The sequence below is a fragment of the Saccoglossus kowalevskii genome, chromosome 2 (assembly GCF_978046115.1).
Source record: "Saccoglossus kowalevskii chromosome 2, keSacKowa6.1, whole genome shotgun sequence".
In the NCBI taxonomy this organism is placed as follows: domain Eukaryota; kingdom Metazoa; phylum Hemichordata; class Enteropneusta; family Harrimaniidae; genus Saccoglossus; species Saccoglossus kowalevskii.
Window position 1 is genome coordinate 14,920,872 of NC_140642.1, and position 15,210 is coordinate 14,936,081.

The 15,210-nt window shown below is 34.2% G+C and overlaps 1 protein-coding gene across 5 annotated transcripts in view; it reads left to right on the forward strand.

The window, feature by feature from the left end:
• Positions 1-15,210, forward strand: part of LOC100370420 (serine/threonine-protein phosphatase 4 regulatory subunit 4) — a 64,747-nt gene that overhangs the window by 12,167 nt on the left and 37,370 nt on the right. The gene's annotated exons all lie outside the window — the stretch shown is intronic.

The following is a 15,210-nucleotide window of genomic DNA, read 5'->3' on the forward strand; positions in this document are numbered from 1 at the left end:
ATGCTTAATATTGTGCTGGAATATAGAAATACATTTAGTATGCTAGAAACTTTTGTTATGTAAATATGTGAACTGAGAATGTATTTATAGAGCAAAAAAAATGGTTAATAGGTTAAATCATATTGTCCTCTATTGTAACTGGTTCTAAATTCAATTCCTGCTTCGACTACTTTCTGTATGCTGACCTGTACACCTCCATGGTTTTATAAATAACAGTCGCTTAGTGGCACATTGTGGCTCTATTTTTATCCCCTGAATAGCAGGCATGCCACTGATAGTGTAAGAAAAGATATAAAACCTGTTGGAATCTAACCAGATATTTCACAGTTGACTTGCTTGCTATTGTCTCAGTGTCTGCTTTGTGTTGGTCTCTCAAATTAATTTAGCGGTCTAAAATCTACAATGTTCTAAATTAATTGATAACTGTGGGATGTCTTTCTTATCCTATCAAAGATGACAGATTGACAGCCATTTTCTCAGTAATTGTTTGACTAAGATAAAAACAGTTGGTACATGTATGTATGGTACCATGCACATCATTTTGTTATCTGTCTGATTTTATTGTATGTACAGTTCAAAGTCGGCATTGAATTGTACTATTTGTTTCAGTCTTGACACATAAGTTTAAGTTCAAGATCATGGTGATCATTGATGGTCATTTTGAGTTTCTCTACAGAGCCATTCATTGCATGTTTGTCATTTCTGAATAGAATGTTGGTGCGCGAGTCCACATTGTCAATCACTGATCATTTTCAAGATGCTCATCAGGTGAAAACACTGAGGTCATTAAATATGTTACACTAATAGTGCTTGTCAATCAGCTGTCATCTTACTTAGCATACATAGCACATAATAATTATCTTTTCCCTAAAAAACAATGTATGCTTTGTCGCAGCACTCTAACTACTGTAGACATGTTTGGCTATTAAATCTTAAAGTGATTTACATTGCTACAACATTTTAAAATAAAAAATGCATCACTTTTTGAGCTCTGCTGTCGTCTTTAGGTACCTAGGATGGACCACTGTCAAAATGATTTGATTTCTCTATAAGATTGATGAGTTTCTGTTAGAACATAGTCTGATCTCATTCAACACAAAAACACACAAATAAATTGCATCCAGTACGTTGTATCATGTCTGTAAAATTTGTGTTTTGTATCGGTCGCTATCCCACCAGCCAGAACTGTAACACTACTATTGTCACCTACCACCATACTAACCATACTTTCTTCTGCTACTCATTAATCAATCTATTTATTGTGCATGTCTGGTGTTTAGCTCATAAAAGGTCACTTTGAAAAATTATTAACAGAGACTGTGTCATTTTCAATGACTTGTCCATTTACTGTACTCAATCTTCTCATTTCAGTGAATATTATTGTTATTTTGAAAATGGCTAGACTGATTGAGCTACATGTATATGCTGACAGGCTGCTAGTTTTGTTTTCAAAATAAATAACAAAATTTTGTTCATTACTGTGCTAATTAAAATCTGAAACAAATTTTCTGGTAGAAAATATTTAGCAGTGTACAATATCTTGTGTTTAACGCAGACATTAGACCGTGAGCGCAAAACATCGGCTTTTATCGATTTCATTCTCTCATCATCAAAATTAGAACCCCTACGATAATGAGTAATAAATTGAAGTGAAAATTTAACTTTTAATGAACAATTATAACTGTGAACAATAAATATAAATATCCAAAATTCTTTACTGTTACTTGTGGTTTGTTTGTGGAAGTGTTTAACTTCCCAAACATTCAAACAAAACAACACTTTATTTGAATCATTTAATTGCATCAAACGATTTACATCAAACAATCAAATCTTTTGTTAAACATTCCTGCTGCGAATTGGCTGAACTAAATAGCATCAATGTGTACCATATTTGCTCTATTAAAAGTGCTTATAAGCCAAAAATTACTTTTTTGTGTGTTGGATCATATGTGTATAGGCTCATGTTCATACTGATCACACCGATCTTTATTTATGGTAGAGTAACTTTGATAGTTCATGGGCAAAGTCTTCACACAATTTATTATACTAATTGTGCTGTATTATTCATTAGTTTCCTATCGTAAGAACTCTAAAATTTCGCCTAATTATTTGGCATGTTTTGGTAATTAATTGGCTTCTGTTCTAAAATTTGGGACAATCACAAAATTGTGCTGTTTTTAGTTCTCTCAATATGGACAAGTACTCATTTGACGATCAGATACAAGATATATTTTAATGTTAAAAAATCATCATAATCAAGCATCATCTTTTGGATCCATACTTCTGACATGTTTATGTTCCAACTATACTACTATAAACAAAACATTATATCTTGAATTTGATTACTAATGGGGACTGTGCCATGCATGGCTTGTTTAGTTATGGTTTGATAGGTTTTTCTTGGTTTGCTATGAAATATATGTATACCTCAGATTTGTTTTTATCATGAAAGAATGTTACAGAACACTCAGTCATGAGTTGACCTACCAGAGTGCCCTTTGACCTGATAGGTTAAGAATGCCATTAACCAATCAGAATACCACAGGGTATTACCAACAGTTTCTGATACTAGTATCTTCCAAATATTGAAAGCAATCCGGAAGTACAGTAAATTTTGTTATATAAAGGTTGATGTCCTATCAATTTGTTTTTAGGCCATGACACATCACAAGTAATTATGTTTTAACAGGAAGTTTGTTTCCTGACAATAAATGGTACACCAGTTACGCCATCTAATGTTTCTGTAATTGCTAATTTTTATTCTAAGAAGCAGTTCAACTTTTGTTTTTTGAAAACTCTACAGTTTTTTAAACTATAATTATTCAAAAGCTTAGAACATTTTGACCAGAACTTTATAGGAAGCTGTTTACAACACTCAATGGATGTCCATTCATTATAAACCTACATGTTCCTCCAAATATATACGGATATGTAACTAAGAAAGTACTGGAAACATATATGTATATTTTCAGCTCACCTTTCTGTGGTGTTACAAATATTTTACACAGTAAAAAGGTTTGTTTGTTGATTTGATGCCAAAGGTAGCAGAGATCAACAGAGTCAACAAACCTGGGTCTCACCCTAAAGTAAACTATTCAATGATAAGGAGCACATACATGACCCAGATTTTCTTTGAAGGAAGATGGTTGTGGTTGGATGAGGGTTGGCTTTCTGTGAAGTCAGAGGAAAAGTAACTGAAAAAAAACATCCTCTGTTTTAGTTGTCACAATTAAAAAAAAGTTATGTCTATGTTCCAAGTGAAAGTAAAATATATTGCCGCTTAGATTTTACATTTTCTGACTTCTGATTTGTTTTTCTGAACATGCGGGGGAGAGGGGCGATCACCCCTCCCCCCAACATTAGGAAGTATTCTATTGCAGCAATCTTCACATGGACCTTTAATCATGAAATTTCAAGAGACAGTCACCATGCTAAGACATCTTTGTGGAGAGAATACTGGTATTTGGAATCATAATATGCTTCTGACAAACCAGTGGGGACACCCAGGTAACATAACTCAGGAACTCGAGTAGAGGTTACTGTCCTTGAAAACTCACCAACCTTCTTAATATTGGAATTCTGTTACTCTGTAGGCTGTATTAGTAGTGGTCAGAATAAGCAATGCTGTGTTTTCTCTGCAAACGATTTTGTAAAAACTATTTTTAATATCTTAAGTCAGGCTTTACTTATTTGAGCCTTTTTTTTTATTATTTATCTATCACAGTATTTTAAAGCAGGGGAGTCATCACCTGCGCATACGTCAGATGGTCATAGCGTGTCATTGTTTACAAATAAGCGTCTATCCAAGAGTTTTTAGCGTGTGTTGTTATCGTCGTTTGGGACTCAATTCCTGTGTGTGTGCAGGTGACAACCCTCTCGCTTTAATAATCATATCATAAAATTATATTTTCTCTTGTGAACTTGAGTGACTGAAGTTGATTACAAGTTTACCTCGAATTATGAAGGGCACTATATTTTTTGAGCCTTTGTCTGCTTGCGGCATAGGTCGATTGTTCCAATGTCATTGACAATGTGACATTGACATCAATGCTCGGCTAAGGTGTAATTACAACGTATTGGCAATACATGCTAGTTCTAATAAAAGTTCACTTAAGGATGCTGTACACCTTTTTTTGCTTTGAAACCCAAAATTCTACTTTTTTGTATTTTTCAATGCTGGACTACAAGGAGCAAACACTCAGTAAGAAAAAAAGTGAATTGAGTGTTTTTATAGGGTGTAAAAATCAATTTTTGACTCCCATGTGCAAAGCACAAAATGGGAGTCTTTGCGGTTAGTGTGTCTGTGTGTCTGTGTGTGTGTGTATGTGTGTCCGACTGTTCCACTGCTATCTCAAGAACCATACATCAGTTTTTGATGAAACTTGGTGCATAGATGCTCTGGGCCAATGCGCAGATTTGATTAGGTTTTGGTAAAAATCCATGTTCGTTAATTACCTAATTTGCATGATAATTAGCTAATTTTTAGCTGTTCTATGACTGTTCCACTGATATCTAAAGAACCACTCATTGGATTTTGATGAAACTTGGTACATAGATGCTCTGAACATATGCACAGATTTGATTAGTTTTTGGTAAAAATCTGTGCATATTAATTACCTAATTTGCATGATAATTAGCTATTTTTTAGTGGTTCCATGACTGTTCCACTGATATCTAAACAACCACTCATTGGATTTTGATGAAACTTGGTACATAGATGCTCTGAACTAATGCTAGGTTTTGATTAGTTTTTGGTAATAATCCGTGGATACTAATTACCTAATTTGCATAATGATTAGTCAATTTTCGGTTTTTCCACTGATATCTCAAGTACTAATCATCACATCTCAATGAAACTTGGTACATATATGTCATATGACACTGCACAGACCTGATAGTTTTTATGGTAATATCAGTACATATAATTACCTAATTTGCATAATTAATTAATTTTCAGCTTTTGATATAAGTAGTGAGCATTACATTTCAATGAAACTTGGTACTTACATACTCAAGGACTATGCAGAGATTGATTGTTTCGGATAAATATTTGTGTATATTAATCACCTAATTTGCACAATTAGTTAATTTTCAGCTTTTCCACGGGTATCTGAAGTACTAATCATCGCATTTCAATGAAACTTGGTACATAGATCCTTTAGGACTATGCAGAGACCTGATTAGTTTCAGGGTAAATAATTGTGCATATTAATTACCTAATTTGCATAATTAATTTTCAGCTTTTCTACTGATATCTAAAGTACTAATCATCACATTTCAATGAATCTAGAATTATGCAGAGACCCAATTAGTTTTTGGTAAATATTTGTGTATATTAATCACCTAATTTGCATAATTAACCAATTTACAATTTTCACACTGATATCTCGGGTACTAATCATCACATATCAATGAATGTTTATACATGGATGCTGTAGGACAATAGACAGAGTGGATAATTGTGGGTTAAAATCTGTACATATTAATTACCCAATTTGCATAATTAACCAATTTTAAGCTTTCACACTGATATCTAAAGTACTAATTTCCATTTTAATGAAACTTAGTACAAAGATGCTCTAAGACAATGTACAAACCTAATTAGTTTGGGGTAAAACTCTGTTCATATTATTTCCCTAATTAGCATAATAATTCATAATTTGTTGGTTCTAATCACATTTCAATTAAACTTGGTACATAGAGTTTTTGTTACATTGCGCAGACCTCATTAGTTTTACAATCAAATCTGTTCATGTTAATTTTCTGATTTGCATAATTAGTTTTCAGCTAAGTAATTTCAAATTATATTTAATGTGTCTCCAATACTCTCAGCACATGGGAGTTCTTTCTAAGCTTTCTTTGATTGTTAATTAAAAACAAAAGCACATGTCATTGTTTTGAAAGCTATGTTTTAATTAATCAGCCAAAGACATAATATACAGATAATTTGCATAATAGTCACCACCCATAGCAAATATAAACAGTCTCTTGCATTCAGTACAAGCTCAGACTAGTACATTTTTGTATTAGTAGTCCGAGGTACAAGTTACACGCACTCCATTTACGATCGTCCACAAATTTAATTTCGTTGAATTTCTCGCTCTTCAAGCAGTCGACTATGAAACAGTCTTGGGGTCGACTATGACAGTGACGAAAGAAAACGAATGCAAGGAAATTTTGAGAAGAACATCGACAGTATGTAAAGCGATTATTGTGAAAATTTAATCATGGAAGGTACCTTTCACGATTTAATTGATCAGACCATGGAGGTATAAACAGAAGGTAGAAAATTTGAGCACATGGCAGACTTAGTTTTTGTGACCAAATTACGTGTCATGGACTCCGACCACAATGAGTCGGAAGTGAAACACTTTGGCCCGGACTTGGCTACACCATGGCTACACGTAAAGCCCGAGACAAGCAGCTGTAAAAGCGTGTGTGTGAGCATCCTTGTTTTACCTGTTTTATTTTTCTTTATCTTCACATTCTCAATAAATAATTTGACGGATTCAATGAAGTTAGATTTGTTATACATGATATAGAAAGTGAACTGAATGTAAGATACCGGCAGTAGTCCCCGCCAGCAGTTGTTCCGGTACTATGTATTACGCATTGAAGATGGAAAAAGAATCATCACACTAATTTTGTCAACAGTTTTGGGAACTAAAAAAACGGAAAACACGATTTATGGTGAACAGGTTATTTTACAAATCAACAAAATAATAACGGAGCAAACAAACTGAAAATTCACCGCCCGATCGACAGACAACTTTAAACCTAAGCGATCGCATCTCCCGATTCAGTTCAGCACTCGCTGTGACTTCTATCCCCTCTAATTTCTGAATACCGGAAAGAACCAGATCGCATTGTTTTTTCAAGATAGCTAAATTATTATTTCTTCTCCAACTATCATGTCGATATATATCTCAATTAACGCGGAATGGTGGTGAGTGTCGTCTGAAAAACTGTTTTGTTGCCAATGTTCCACTAAATTTGTTTATTCATTGGTTCAATTATTTTTTTACCGAAAATGGCTTTCTGTGTTTACACAGAGATCAGGTGACTATACACGTCCATACACACACTATCTTGTCGATTTCATATCCAGTGTGAAATAAGCTTTCCATCAATATATAGCTTTGTGTGGTTCAGTAAATATTTTAAGTGAAAATATCAGTTTAGAAAATCATTACCAAAAACGTGTACAGCATCCTTAACTTTTTTTTTCTGTTGAGGTTCATTTTCAAGGCTTTGTTTTCTGTTTGGTGCAAAATATTTTGATTATAACAGTCCATAATAGGGTAGAGTACATATTGATGGGTGATCATTCATAGATGTATTTGCTTTTCTCATTGATATGATGCATCTGATTGGCTCTGCATGTGTTTGCACCCCTTTCTCAGACCCATACTTTAACTGTGATCATAATAAATGGAGGCAGCCATGTGTAAAGGACTGTATAAATTGCATGACATACCATGCTAGGTGTATTTCTAGCACGTTGAGACAATTGCTATTGTGGCAACAGTTAAACTTAACGAGTGTCTTCATTCTGACAATAAAATGCAAAATGTTTTTTTTTCTACAACTTTTTTTACCCTAGTTCCCCCTCTCCTCTCCTCTTCCCTCATTCTCAGTTGTGCAACGTGTAACTGTGTAGTGTTTAGGAATTCTGTTGTCACAATAAGTACACACACAATAACACAGGTGACAATAGAAATCCAGTTTGCCATTGTTATTGTCAATTCACCTTGAGCGTTAACACTACTAACCAGTAAAACTTACTAGATTAATTGTGATTTTGAAAAACGCATGAGTCGATAAAATAGGCCAAACCTGTTAGCTTGTCTTTTTGACTATTATGGCTATTAAATAGTGTTGTTTGCTGCTCCTACATTATCCAACTAATCTATGTCCATGAGCGGTGGACTCTTGACAGTGAATTTTAGTTTTAGAATGCGAAAAAAAACAAAACTTGCATACGTTATCGTCCTTGGCAATGGACAGTCTTTCATGTTCTTGTTCTATTTTAAAGTTGTACCTTGAGATCCTATGCTTTATTTGGTTCATTCCACTATTATATGAAGTATGGGAAATGTGTACAAAAATTTTAATTATTTTCAGTGTGTCCAAATGTTGGTAATCATTTTGGCTTATTAATTGATTGTGTGAATATTTCCTGCAATTTGCACCTATCCACACTATCCAATATGTCTCATTAGTACTTAAGAATTCAATTAAGTTTTATGAATGATCTTAGAGTGTAACTTCTATAGAATTTGTTAGTTCTCACTCAAACAAGTTCAACATTTTTAGATCATTAATTGACATCATAATTGAAGTGAACTAATTTCGTTCTTCATACTTGGTTGGTACAAAGTCATGAGATACATGTATACACAATTTTATTTGTAGTAATAATGACAGATATTGAAATCCTGATGGTCAAGCAGTTCTTGTCATTCTTGATAATGTGGATTGTTTCTGTAGTTATTTGACACACATATAACTCAAATTAACTGAACCATTTGTAATTACACCAGTGTATGTCTGAGAAGTTTGTCATGCATGAGGCTGTGTTGTGCAATTACTTGTTTGTAACCTGGTTTATAGTTCTAAAATGTAGTAGTGCTCTCTAAGCATATTTAGTACTGAGCAACTTTACTATTTCCTCCAGGAAAAGGAAAAGTATTAATGTTCATGTATATGACACTAAGCATAACATTTTGCAAATGACAAAGTTTTAACTATTTTGCAGTTAGCTTTACCACATGCACAGTTGAGTTAGTGTTTCCATCGTTTGATATTAGTATAATTGTTTGGAACATTGCTGACATTGTATTACATAGCTGTATGTTATTTATGTGTCTTGGCATTTGTTTCTTTGAATCCCTGCCAAATTAGTTGTGTTTGCACACAGTTCCTTTGCATGGGATAAGAGGTCAAAAACGTTAGCCTGTGCTATATAAATGTGTGCAAACGCTTAGTACAGGCTAATATGTGCTAAATATGACCCGTTTTTATGACCCCGTCTAGTCCCCTAGCACAGACTAACAAATGTTAAGCTCTTGCTAGTTGTCCAAAACATAATTATATATTCAATGTCCATTTGGAGTCTATAACAAGTGATCAAACCTGTACATAAGGGAATGCTGAGATTAATTCGGTTATAAGTGTGGCAATTTTATTGTTTTATACAATAATTCCTCTAGAACAAATTTGTTGAGGCGAATTACATCTGGTCTGTTCTTCCTCGCCCTCTATAGTTGTAACCATGTTTTTTAGTGATAAATATGCTAATGAGTAGCACGAATTGTAAGTGCAACCAATGAGAAAGGCAGTTTTTAGTCTGATCTGTTCTACCATAGAAAGTATACTGTAAAATCTGTATTAGAAACCGCGGCTTCTATTAAAATGGTACAATGCAACAGGTGGGATGCGGCTTTTATTAGAGCATCTACACATATGGAAAATGATGAATTTTTGGTTCTCAATTATTCAAAAAGAATGGGTGCGACTTCTATTAGGGATGCGGCTTATAATACAGATTTTACGGTAGTAGGAAGGACAAGTAGCCCCAGTGATTTTATTGTAACACGGTGGGCTGGAAAAAAGTTTAGCTGTTTTAAACTAACCGCTTACATAAACGATTTCTTGTAAAATTTGATTTCTTGTAAAATGCATGATTCTAGGCGGTGAAAGTCGTGAACTCTCGTGAAATGTGTGATTTCTTTGACAAGAGTCGCCTAAGATAGTGTAGAAGTCTTTGCAAATATATTACAAAATGGCGGTTGTTGTTCACGCGTATGTAGATGATTTGTTTGATGTTTTTTCATGTTTTTGGTGACAGTGGAAATGATAGTGTTGAAGATCGAAACGCAGTAGACACAGTCATTCATGTTAACCTTGTGTGTGATTCAAAGCCCGATCAGCAACCTGGAAAGTAGTAGAGATTTGTGTTTTCTTGATTGTCAACAAACCCTTCGAAACAATTTGAAACAAAATAACATAATAAAGAGAATTGTGCCACATTTAAACACAAGTTTTTGAGTTATTTTGTTCAAATTATTAATGAAAACGGGGTACTCCGGTTGAAAGACTGAACATGTAGTCAAGATGGCGAAAGAAGTGAAAACGGACAACGGACTCAAAGTCTATTTTAAAAAGTGCGAGACAGAGAACAATAAAAAAAACGAGCATAGTCGGTGAAAAATAACATATTAAGGATGTAGTAGACTTAACAGTCACTATTTTATACATTTTTTGTTTATTGTCTATTTTGGTGGCATTTGTCTATCTGCATGTAATGGATTTGTTTCCCACTCAAAATAGTAACCAGTACACCAAAAAAAAAGCATTTTTAACAAAAAAGTTAGGATATGTGTTTATAACAGCAGACCCGCTCACTTTGATTTCAGGATAATTGGCTTTGAATGCAAACAATAAATATTGACCTAATTTGCATAAGTTGGCCTACTTAGCAACGGAAACAGCGCACGCACTGCAATCATTCCAAAAGGGACCAAAAATGAAGAATATGACTCCAATGTCTGAAGAAGCAAAACTTCGTCTAAAAAAAACCATCGATCTTGGTATGAGCCCAGTAAAAGTTTGGACTCCGACAATACTGTTGTGACGGTGCAACATTTATCTACATGTAGCTCAGACATTGAAAAACTAGAAGAAGCGCCAAGAAGTGCATAAGCAAGGAAATTATCGTCACGTGGTGACGATGATGAGATGGCTGACGCAAAAGGATCGCTGAGACTGATCGATGTCTACATTTTAAATAGCAAACTTTTTCAGCGATCGCGGTGCCCAAGCTGCAGCGAAGGGATTTGACATTAGAGGAAGACATACAGCATGGCTGTGGATCCCACTTCCAAATTTAAATGTTCAAACGACAAATTATTTATCACAACTAAATTTTACTATCCAGTAAGAAACTGAGATATAAATACAATTGAATAATCATTACGCCAGACCCGAGTGCCGCTCAACCGAACAGTGAAGCACATGCTCTGTCTGATCGAGCTGTTTCTATCTCTCATCTCCAGCTAGCACGCCTGCATCTACAATGCACATTGTGTAGAAAACGTGCGGCGATTCAAACTTATCACAGTTGGCCTACATTAAAAATTGCAAAGGATTACGTAATTTATCTTTTGTAACTGTACAGCGCTATCTAGGCAAACTAGTCTCGTCAGTGCTTTGGAGTCTGTTTTACGTTGAATATCGACGATACGCTTGATCACTTTGTAATTTGAACCACACAATCTATAAAATAGAAGTATAGCCTTCGCCCGAGTGTAAAATTTTTCTCAAACGACGTCCCAAACTGAAAATATTGGCCAGTTTGTTCAGTAGAAAGGTTATTTGCCATTTCTGCCAAATGAAAACAGACTAATTAGTGAACTACATTATCGAGTACGCTGCGTGCCCTGGGTATCGCATTCGCTTGAATTTTGCACAGGATGTTCTCCAGAAAGTGTCAAACATGCGAGTGAGAGCGTTTTATCTTTAACAATGGCCGTTGGCGAATAATAATGTTTTAAACTCAAAATAAATTAGGTGTAATTCGGTGACTGTGGTCCAACAGTTCAAGCTAGTGTCATGAAAATAACTCTTGTTACCCAATTGGATGGGACACTGTATGGTTAACATTACGATGTTTGTTACTCATCTAACTAGTTTCAGTTTCGCGCAGTACTCATTTTTTTAAATAATATTTTTTGTTTATTTACTTAGTAGTCACGTGACCACCATTGAATTAGTTCGAAAATGTCCCAGAATTTCAGGAAGTGTGAAACAAGGGCTTTAATAAAATATATAGTTTACTATAGTTCAGGACAATTCTTATATGAAAATATCAAGCCTAATTATAACATTCCTGTTAAGTCTACTACATCTTTAAGAAGATTCATGCATCATCAAAACAAAAATATTCAAATATTTTGTCGAAAACGGGCGACAAACTGAATATAACATTTAGCTACAACCAGACTTATTGAACATGTACGGAAACATCACTGCCATTTGAAACTAACTTTCAGTTTTATTCAATTACACAGTACCGGTAACATATATATTAAAAGTAATATTTACTAGTGAACCACAGTCACGAGAACAACTGATAACTATTGTGTGTTTGAAAGATGCGTATTCCAGAATAAAAACAACTTGTTTATGGAGAGATACTTGTAGTTTGATACGAAAGTAGTTACATCGCATCAAAGTAAATATGACGTCATTGTTTACTTGCTCATTAGAATATTCCAGCTCAGCTTGCGTTGGGCATCCAGAGTCTGACTTTGATGTTAGCCTCAGTTGTGCGTGCGTCCTTCCTACTATACTGTCTATGGTTCCACGCATACATGATCTGAAGCATAGAATCTAATGCACGCCTTCTTTTCACCTGATTCCATAATGTCATTGCATATCATGAATAAGCAATAGCAATGGATATGCTGCAGAGTCGACCAGTTGTGGTTGCGTCGGACAACGATCGAAGAAAAACAATTATAAAATTGCCACAGCTAGGCCAGTCTATATTTACATGTACAAAGTCTTTCAAGACGTGCCTTTCCATACATAAAAAAAATTATTTATTCTGTCTGCATTACAAGTGCAACCACATGTGAAACATTTGTTTCTGGCTATTGTCTGAACCTTTATGTCTCAACAATTCCAATAAGAGCAAATATGGTAATGGGAATATAAGCAGGGAACATATATTAAGATGTCAACTCATTAGCATGGTTTGCCTGTTCTCTGTATGCATGTTTCAGCGGGATAAAAACATTATCACAGTTCAGCCATAACAACCAGCTATAAATGTGAATCCATGCTGGTGTTTGTACATGACAAACAGCTTCAATAATCACACTACTTGGCCTTACATCTAATATGTATGTAACTATTGACAGTGTTATTTTTGTTAATTTGCTTTGTGTCAAGGCCAAGGATAGAATGGATAAAATTGTTTGGTTACTATGGAAACAACTTCTCAACTATTGATAGGCGGAAATGGGATTTAATGAATGGACATGGATTTACGAATTTCGCAACTAGACACTAAGTTGCATTTTACAATTGCCATAGCAACTGTAGCTTTCTAAGAGTCTCTGTAAAGTGATCAGGAAAGACATTGATACTGGTGTCCGAATAGAAGCTATGCTCAGGCATGTTGCTAGGGGATTTAGTGCAGTGAACACTGGTTTGAATCACATCAGTGATACCCCATAAAGTATTTTACTTTTTCCCCTGTATTATTAGAATGATATCAGTTTCCGCATGCTCTGTATTATTATTTTTTTTTACATAAGTAGTTTTTAATTATGAATCTCACATCATAATATTTGTCAATGTAATCTAAAGCTGTAACAGTCTGAGGATATTGACCTGGTCAGTATTTGATGTAATATTAAAAGAAATGTGTATATTTTTGGTTTTTGGAGTTTTATTATGGAGAAAATTGTGAAAAAAGTTACTAGGTATGTCTAGTTTTACAATTGCTTTTTTTTATAGTAGTTGGCTGCCATTAATAGAGGATCAGATTTCCTTGACTTGTAATTTACAGTATGATTTTATGCTATTGTTCACTAACCACAAATAATGAAAATATATCACCAAGTCTCAGTCCATTCTTTCGTCTGTCTGTTATGGAGATAAAATTTGTTGTGCAGATAAAATAAAGAACACAGCTCTATTTTAGGATGGAATGATTTTCTTATGTTATTGAATTGTTCTTGTCAATATCTCAGTCATGCTTTCATGCGACTTTTTTCACTCATCTAAGCCTTGTATACTATTGTAATCTATCAAACTATTGATTTTTTTTCTCTCATTTTTATTTTTAATAAAAAATTTCTTACATCATTATTGGTCATTTGTAATGGCCATCACTGAAATATTGACTCTGAAAGCATAGCATATACACTATATACTGATGTAGTACATTAAATCACTTGCAAGGAAGAAAGAGGGCGGCATCTATTAAAATCCAGTTTTGTCAAGTGAACCCTGAGACTTTATGATACAGGATGAAAACTTACCATGGGGAAAATGTCAAATAAGTCTCCAGCTTGAGAGGCTAAATCCCTTCCTGTTGGCTTTTTAATGGTGATTTTATGTGACAATTCCAAGTGTGCTTTATGTGTTATAATTTTCTAGGATTCATAACTCGTGACCGATCTCAAATGGTGACTGCTCGACCATCAGTTTTGACATTGCATTTTATTTCATTTGAAATTAGCATTGTAACATTAGTAATGACTTTGTCAATGTAATTGTGTCGGAAACAATATTTGATCATCATTATGTAGTTACATTTTTAAAAAAAACATGTTCAAAATTGCAGCTATTGCCACTTTAATATCAACCTTAAAACGCCACAGTCTGTGCTTCATGCTGTGTTTAATATAGTTGTCTCTGTCATATATGTACATTTGTTTATTTACGCAAAATTTGCACATGGGATGACTGTGGCTTGCCTTTTACAATTTATACATGTGTATAATATCAAGTATTTTTTTGGTGGTTATTCTTTTACATTCTTAACTGTTAGCCTGGAATCTTATTCCATTTATAACCAGCCCTAAGACGGTCTCTTGTCCAATAATGGCATGCTTGCCACAGCTTTCAACAATGAGTGATAATCCGTGAAACAGATTTGACGAAATATTCTTATTAGTTATATTGTAACAATCTTATATAGTCGAGAACCCCCCAGAGGGTTTAATTATTCCTTTATTTGTGTGACATTAGGAACTCATCCAATTTAGTAATGAAATATTCAATAAGATATCATCTTTTGTCACCTCACATAGGAAAACTTGAGGTACAGTGAAGGATTGATTATGTTTGAAGGATTTGCTTTGATTTAATTTCTATAAAAGGTAGAATGTCAGTTGGGATATAGATGGCGAGTGTAACCTTTAATGACCTACTCCAGAGACACCAAGCTATTCATTATGTTGCCTATATTAGATATTACCAACAATACTATGTGCATTACCAATGTGGCAATTTAATTTTGCTTTTGTTAGTGTGGGTGTCAATCATATTATAGAAATATACACCCCCCCTCAATTGAAATTACTTTTACTTTGATTTTATTTATAAACACCCTATCTCAAAAAGGTTAGAGGGTGGATTTAAATAGATCTTTTTGCAATCACTGTTTGAAAGCTTTTTAACACTGTAGCTTCT